We start from the raw sequence: 6,000 nt of genomic DNA on the forward strand, positions 1-6,000 counted from the left end.
ATTAGAATTTTTATTAGACTTCCTCCTACCTTCTGATTTTTTTGTTAGTTAATTATTGTTTTGCTTTCAAGGCTTACAATATTTATTTTATTTTCTGAAGCAGTAATTCCCACAGCTGCTAAATTCTCTATTTAATATGTATTTGATGTTCACCCACCCTTTTACGTGAGTGTCTTAGTGCCTGAATTATTTATCTTAAAAGCTAATTTTTCACTGTTAAGTTTTTCTTAAGGAAGGCTCACGTGAGTTATATTCCATGAGATCTTCAGTGCTTGTTAATGTCTGCCTGTTGTATTTGTAATTGAATGCCAGCCTGGCTTGGTGAAATTTTGGAATGCACCTTTCTCTGAATCTTTGGACATTTATTCATTGTTCCTTCTACTGTGAAATGGCCTGAGAGGAGAGAGATGTCCTGGGGCTATGTACAATTTTGGTGGGGACCTGGGCATGGCTCTTGCTGCTGAGATCTTGATAAATAGCCTTTTCCAGGCTCCCTCCACTTAGCCAGGGGTGTGTCTAATGCCTTTGGGCAGATATACTTAGCCTTCGGATCACCGTAATTCATCACGGTGCCCTGGAAAATGGAAACTGGGTGGTTTTTCCCACCTCAGCTGAGAGCTGCTGGAGGCAGATAGGGACTTCTACACCCAGGGACTTTTCTTTTACTTTTCCCCAGGCTGTTCACCCTCTCTAGGGTATAGGTGAGAAATATCAGGACTTTGTGGATTCACTTGCTTTCCCAGTGTCCTTTTGTGGGATAAGTTAAAAACCATACTTAACTCAGTCTTCTGTTTCTTTCCTTGGGGTGTGAACTTAATGTTTGTGTTCCCCCTCCCCCCATTCCAAATTCTTACGTTGAAGCCCTTATCCCCAGTGTTAGGGTATTTGGAGGTGGGGCCTTTGGGAGGTAATTAGGTTTAGACGAGGTCATGAGGGTATAGCCGCCAAGACAGGGTTACTGCCTTTATAAGAAGAGATCACAGCACTCCTGTGCACGCTGACTCTCTCTTTCTCTCTCTCCAGCTGTCTCTCTCCCTCTTCTCTGCCTCTCCTTTTCTCTGTCCCCCTGTCTCTTCCTCTTGCCATGTGAGGACACTGCAAAAAGGCAGCCATCTGCAAACCAGGAAGAGGGCCCTTACCAGACACCAAATCTGTTGGCACCTTGATCTTGGACTTCCCAGCTTCTAGAGTTGTGAGACATAAAGGTTTGTCTTTTAAGCCACCCAGTCTATGGTATTCTGTTATAGCAGCCCGAACTGACTAAAACACTTGGCTATCCCTTTTTGATGCTTATGCCACAAAGTTGTACCCCTTTTATTGTTTGATTGAATTGATTAATTCTCTTAAAGTTTTGAGTCCCCTTTTTTTTATTAGACAGGGTATTGCTCTGTTGTCCAGGCCAGAGTGCAGTGGTATAATCGTAGCTCGCTGCAACCTCCAATGCTTGGGCTCAAGTGATCCTTCCGCTTCAGTCTCCTCAGTAGCTGGAAGTACAAGCCTGCGCCACCATGCCCAGCTAATTTTTAAATTTTTTGTAGAGATGGGAATCTCACTGTTGCCCAGGCTGGTCTTGAACTCCTGTCCTCAAGTGATCCTTCTGCTTCAGCCTTCCAAAATGCTAGGATTATAGGTATGAGCCACGGCACCTGGCCTTGAGTATCTTTTAATTTGGTTTAATTATTATTATTTTTTGGTTACATATACAGAAAGAGATTCTGTGATCCCACTTCATCTTGCCATCTTAACCCAGAAGTTTTACATCATCTCATTTACTCCTCACAGCAACCGTATGTGATAATACTATACATTAATAATTTAAACTTTAAAAATCTTTAACATTTCAAACATGCATTAAAATATGTAAAATAATATAATACATACCTTTCTATTCACCACTGTGATTTCTTTTAATGCAAATTATTTATTATAAAATCCTTGGCACTTCACTTAAAAGCTGGAGCTTGCAATACCTTAAACCATTACAGAATTAAGAACACTTGCCCCCTGCACCCTCTCCTCATCCCCACCTTTCGTGGCACAAGCGGAAGTGGGGACCGCCTGATCTCCAGGCCAGCAATCCTGCAAGCCATGCCATCCCGGTCCTGAGTCCTGCTTGATGCCAGCCTCAAACGGAGCTCCTGGAGGCCCACGCAGAACTTTGCAGCCTCCTGGCTCGTGTTCTGGCTCGATTTCTGCAGATCCGAAGCTGGAAAGACACTGTCCCAATCAGGAGCATCGCAAGGGTCTGGAAAACTGGCCATCCATAAACAAAAATTAGGACTCCGCATCTTGAGACCGTTCCAATCACAAGTAAGACTCGGAATAACCTTTGGAACAACCGTCAGCATTTTGCCATTTTCGCCAAACAACTATGATAACATCCACTACTTGATGTAAAATGACCTTTGGGCCCTGATCATCCCCTAATAACTGACTTGGACTTTGAATGCAACCAAACTCCAAGATCTGGCAGAGAGGATGGAGAGCTCACCACTGTGATTAAACGATTACACCACTCGTGTAAGTGCTTTTGCCAATTTGCTTCAGAAATGAAATGACATGAAAAGAGATAAGACCCTCCTCCAATCTTCTTCCTCTTCCTCCCCAGAGGTAATCACTCTCCCGCAATACATTCCCATGTATATTTTGTACTTTTATTATGAACTATGTATCCAATAACTGTATAGTATTGTTTAATGTGTTTAGATATATTTTATGTATCCTTTTGCAACTTGCTTTTTTTTTTTTAGCTTTACCAGGTTTTCAAGATTTCACTTGTTGAAACATATAACTAGTTAACTGGTTCTCAAAGTGTGGTCCCTGGACCCCAGCAGCATCAGTAACATCTGAGACTTATATAGAACACAAAAGCTGGTGTGCCACCCAAGCTCCATTGGGGTTCCACCCAAGATGCACTGAATGAATCAGCAACTCTAGAGGTAGGACCCCGCCATCTAGCTGTGGTCCCCAAACCCTGGGCCGTGGCCCATTACTGGTCCATGGGCTGTTAGGAAACGGGCTGCACATCACCACCTGAGCTTTGCACACACTCCCACCCATGACACCCTACGCCCCAACCCCAGTCCTTGGAAAAATTGTCTTCCATGAAACCAGCCGTTGGTGCCAAAAAGGTTGGGGACCGTTGAAGCCCTCCTAGTGATTTTGATATACCCTAAAGCTTGAGAACTACTGCTGTAATTTATTTTATTTACTGTCTAGTATTTTATTGTATGAATCAGCCACACTTTATACATCTGTACTAAGGAACAGTTAGGTTTTTTTTGTTTTACAGAAAGTGCTGCATTGCACATACTGGTACACATCTCCTTGGGTACACATGTCAGAGCTTTGAAGATACACATTTAGGAGTGGAATTGCTGACTTTGTAGTAGATCACATCTTGAACTTTAGCAAGATTACTCTTCAAAGAAGTATCAAACAAATGTATTCCTGCCACCAATGTGTAAGAAGTACCATTTCTAAATATCCTTGCCAACTTTTGATATTTTCAGACTTTATTTATTTTTTGCTTATGATTATGGCTGTGAAATATCTTGTTGTTTTAGTTTTAATATTACTGAATTTAGTGATGTTGAACATCTTCTCCTACAGGATATCCAGGTTTCTTCCTTTGCGAGTTGCCTGTTCAATTTCTGGCCCATTTTTTTGTTGGGTTTATTGATATTTTTCTTATTAATCCACAGGAATTCTTTACATAGTCTGGATACTAATCTTGTGTCAGCATTAGGTTTTTCTCTGTGGTTTGTCATTTTACCTTGTTTATGGTGTATTGTCACTTGAAAGTTTAAAATTATAATGCAGTCCTATATTCCAACCTGTCCCTTAATAGTTTGTAGCATTCCGTGTCTTGTTTAAGGATTCCTTTCCTGATGTCATGTAGATAGTTTCTTTGGTAAATACTACTATAATGCCAATTTTATAGATGAGTCAGTCGAGGCACAAAGAGCTTATATGACATGTTCAAGGTCACAGAGCACTGGAGATAAGTGACTTGGACTCTTGACCCCTGGGTTGCACTGAACCCTGCAGTTTAGGAACTTTTTGTCATTCTGCTCTGCTAGTTTTCTCATGAGAACTCTTCTCAGCCTTTTTTTGTAGATACAGAGAGTGTGCCGAGCTCAGACAGGCTGCACGTTAAGTATAATTCTCATTTACTATGTAGTGAAGCACCTGGCTCTAGACTTCAGGATTTTTGAAAAGATTTAAATTTTTTTTCAGATAATTTCAGATTTATAGAAAAGTTGCAAAAATACTACAAAGAATTCCTGAATGTTCTTCACTCAGATTCCTCCAATAAACATTTCACTGTGTTTGCTCTGTAACTGTCTGCCCTCCGCATCTCTTTCTGTGTCTGTCTCTCTCTGACTCTGTATTGTCTAATCTACTTTATTTGGATTTCACAAATTGTCCCACTAACGTTTTTTAAAGCAAAAGAAACAGTTTTTTTCTGGTCCAGGCTCCAATCTAGGGTTACACGTTGCCTTTAGTTTCCAAGTCTCTTGGATCTCCTTTCATCTGTAAGTCTTCAACAGTTCTTCAGTTTTTCTTTTTTGTCTTTCATGACCTTGACATTTTTATTTTTTATTTTGTTATTTTTAGAGACAGAGTTGCACTCTGTTGCCCAGGCTGGAGTGCAGTGGCACAATCATAGGTCACTGGAGCCTTGAACCCCTGGGCTCAGGCGATCCTCCTGCCTCAGCCTCCCCAGTAGCTGGGACTGTAGGCACGCACCACCACACCTGGCTGACCTTGACATTTTTGAAGTGTACAGGCCATTTATTCTATAGGACATCCCTCTTTGGGGCTTGTCTGAGGCGTATTCACTGTTAGACTCAGGTTATCCATTTTTGGCAGAAATACGTAGGAGAGATGTTGTGTCTTTTTCAGCCTGTATTTGTTCCGAAAACCCTTTTGACTAGAACCCCCAGCAGCATTATGTGAATAAATGCACTTTTCCAGGCAAAGGGATTAGTTTCTCTTGTATCCAATTCTCAGAGGACTTGCATGACCGAATACAAGCCAAGACATTCCACATTCCTCCTTTCTGGCCTTGGTGGGAGTCCTTGGCTAATAGGGCTGTCTGAGAGAGGCGAGGAGAGAGACAGTGAGGGTGGGGGGAAAGGGCTGCAGAGTCGTCGTCGCTTTACAGGCTTCATAGCCCTCTAGGACCTGCTGTGGGATTTACCTGGTGTGTCATGCAAACGGATCTCCCACACCCAACTTTCTTGGCTCAGGTTTATTGGGGGAATTTATCCTTTATGAAATCTTGGCGGATCAGAATACAAGCTGTGGAATCAGAATGGTGTATGTTCACTCCTCTACTCCACCACTTCCTAGCTGGGCAAACTTGGGCTTGTTGTTTAACGTTCCTGCACCTCATTTTCTTCATCTGTAAAAGGGGGTAAGAGCAGTCAGAAGGTCAGTATGAAGTAAGTTAAATGAGGTAGCACACATCTTGCATAAAGCTCTTAGAATTATGCCTGGCTCCTCGTGTGGGCTTGTTAGCTCATAGATCTCATCTTCCCTAGGTTCACTTTATGACATCACAGTTTGTCATACATTTGGTTGTGCTATTTGTTAGACAATTCCTAGAAAGCAGGGGCCCTTGGGTTTTCGTGGGCTATTCTGTTCATAGATGGAATAAATGTCACTGAAAGATGACCATTGAGTCCTGGTCCCCCAGGACATTGGAGTGGAGGTTAGAGGACTTTGTTGCAATGGTGTCAAGTTTCTGGTGAGCCTCAACAGAGCTAATATCTTCTGGAAGCAAGATTCTGTAGGCCGGGCGCGGTGGCTCACGCCTGTAATCCTAGCTCTCTGGGAGGCTGAGGCGGGCGGATTGTTTGAGCTCAGGAGTTCGAGACCAGACTGAGCAAGAGCGAGACCCCGTCTCTACTAAAATTAGAAAGAAATTAATTGGACAACTAAAAATATATAGAAAAGATTAGCCGGGCATGGTGGCGCATGCCTGTAGTCCCA

The sequence above is a fragment of the Propithecus coquereli genome, unplaced genomic scaffold, assembly GCF_000956105.1.
Source record: "Propithecus coquereli isolate 6110/MARCELLA unplaced genomic scaffold, Pcoq_1.0 Scaffold153, whole genome shotgun sequence".
NCBI classification, from domain to species: Eukaryota; Metazoa; Chordata; class Mammalia; order Primates; family Indriidae; genus Propithecus; species Propithecus coquereli.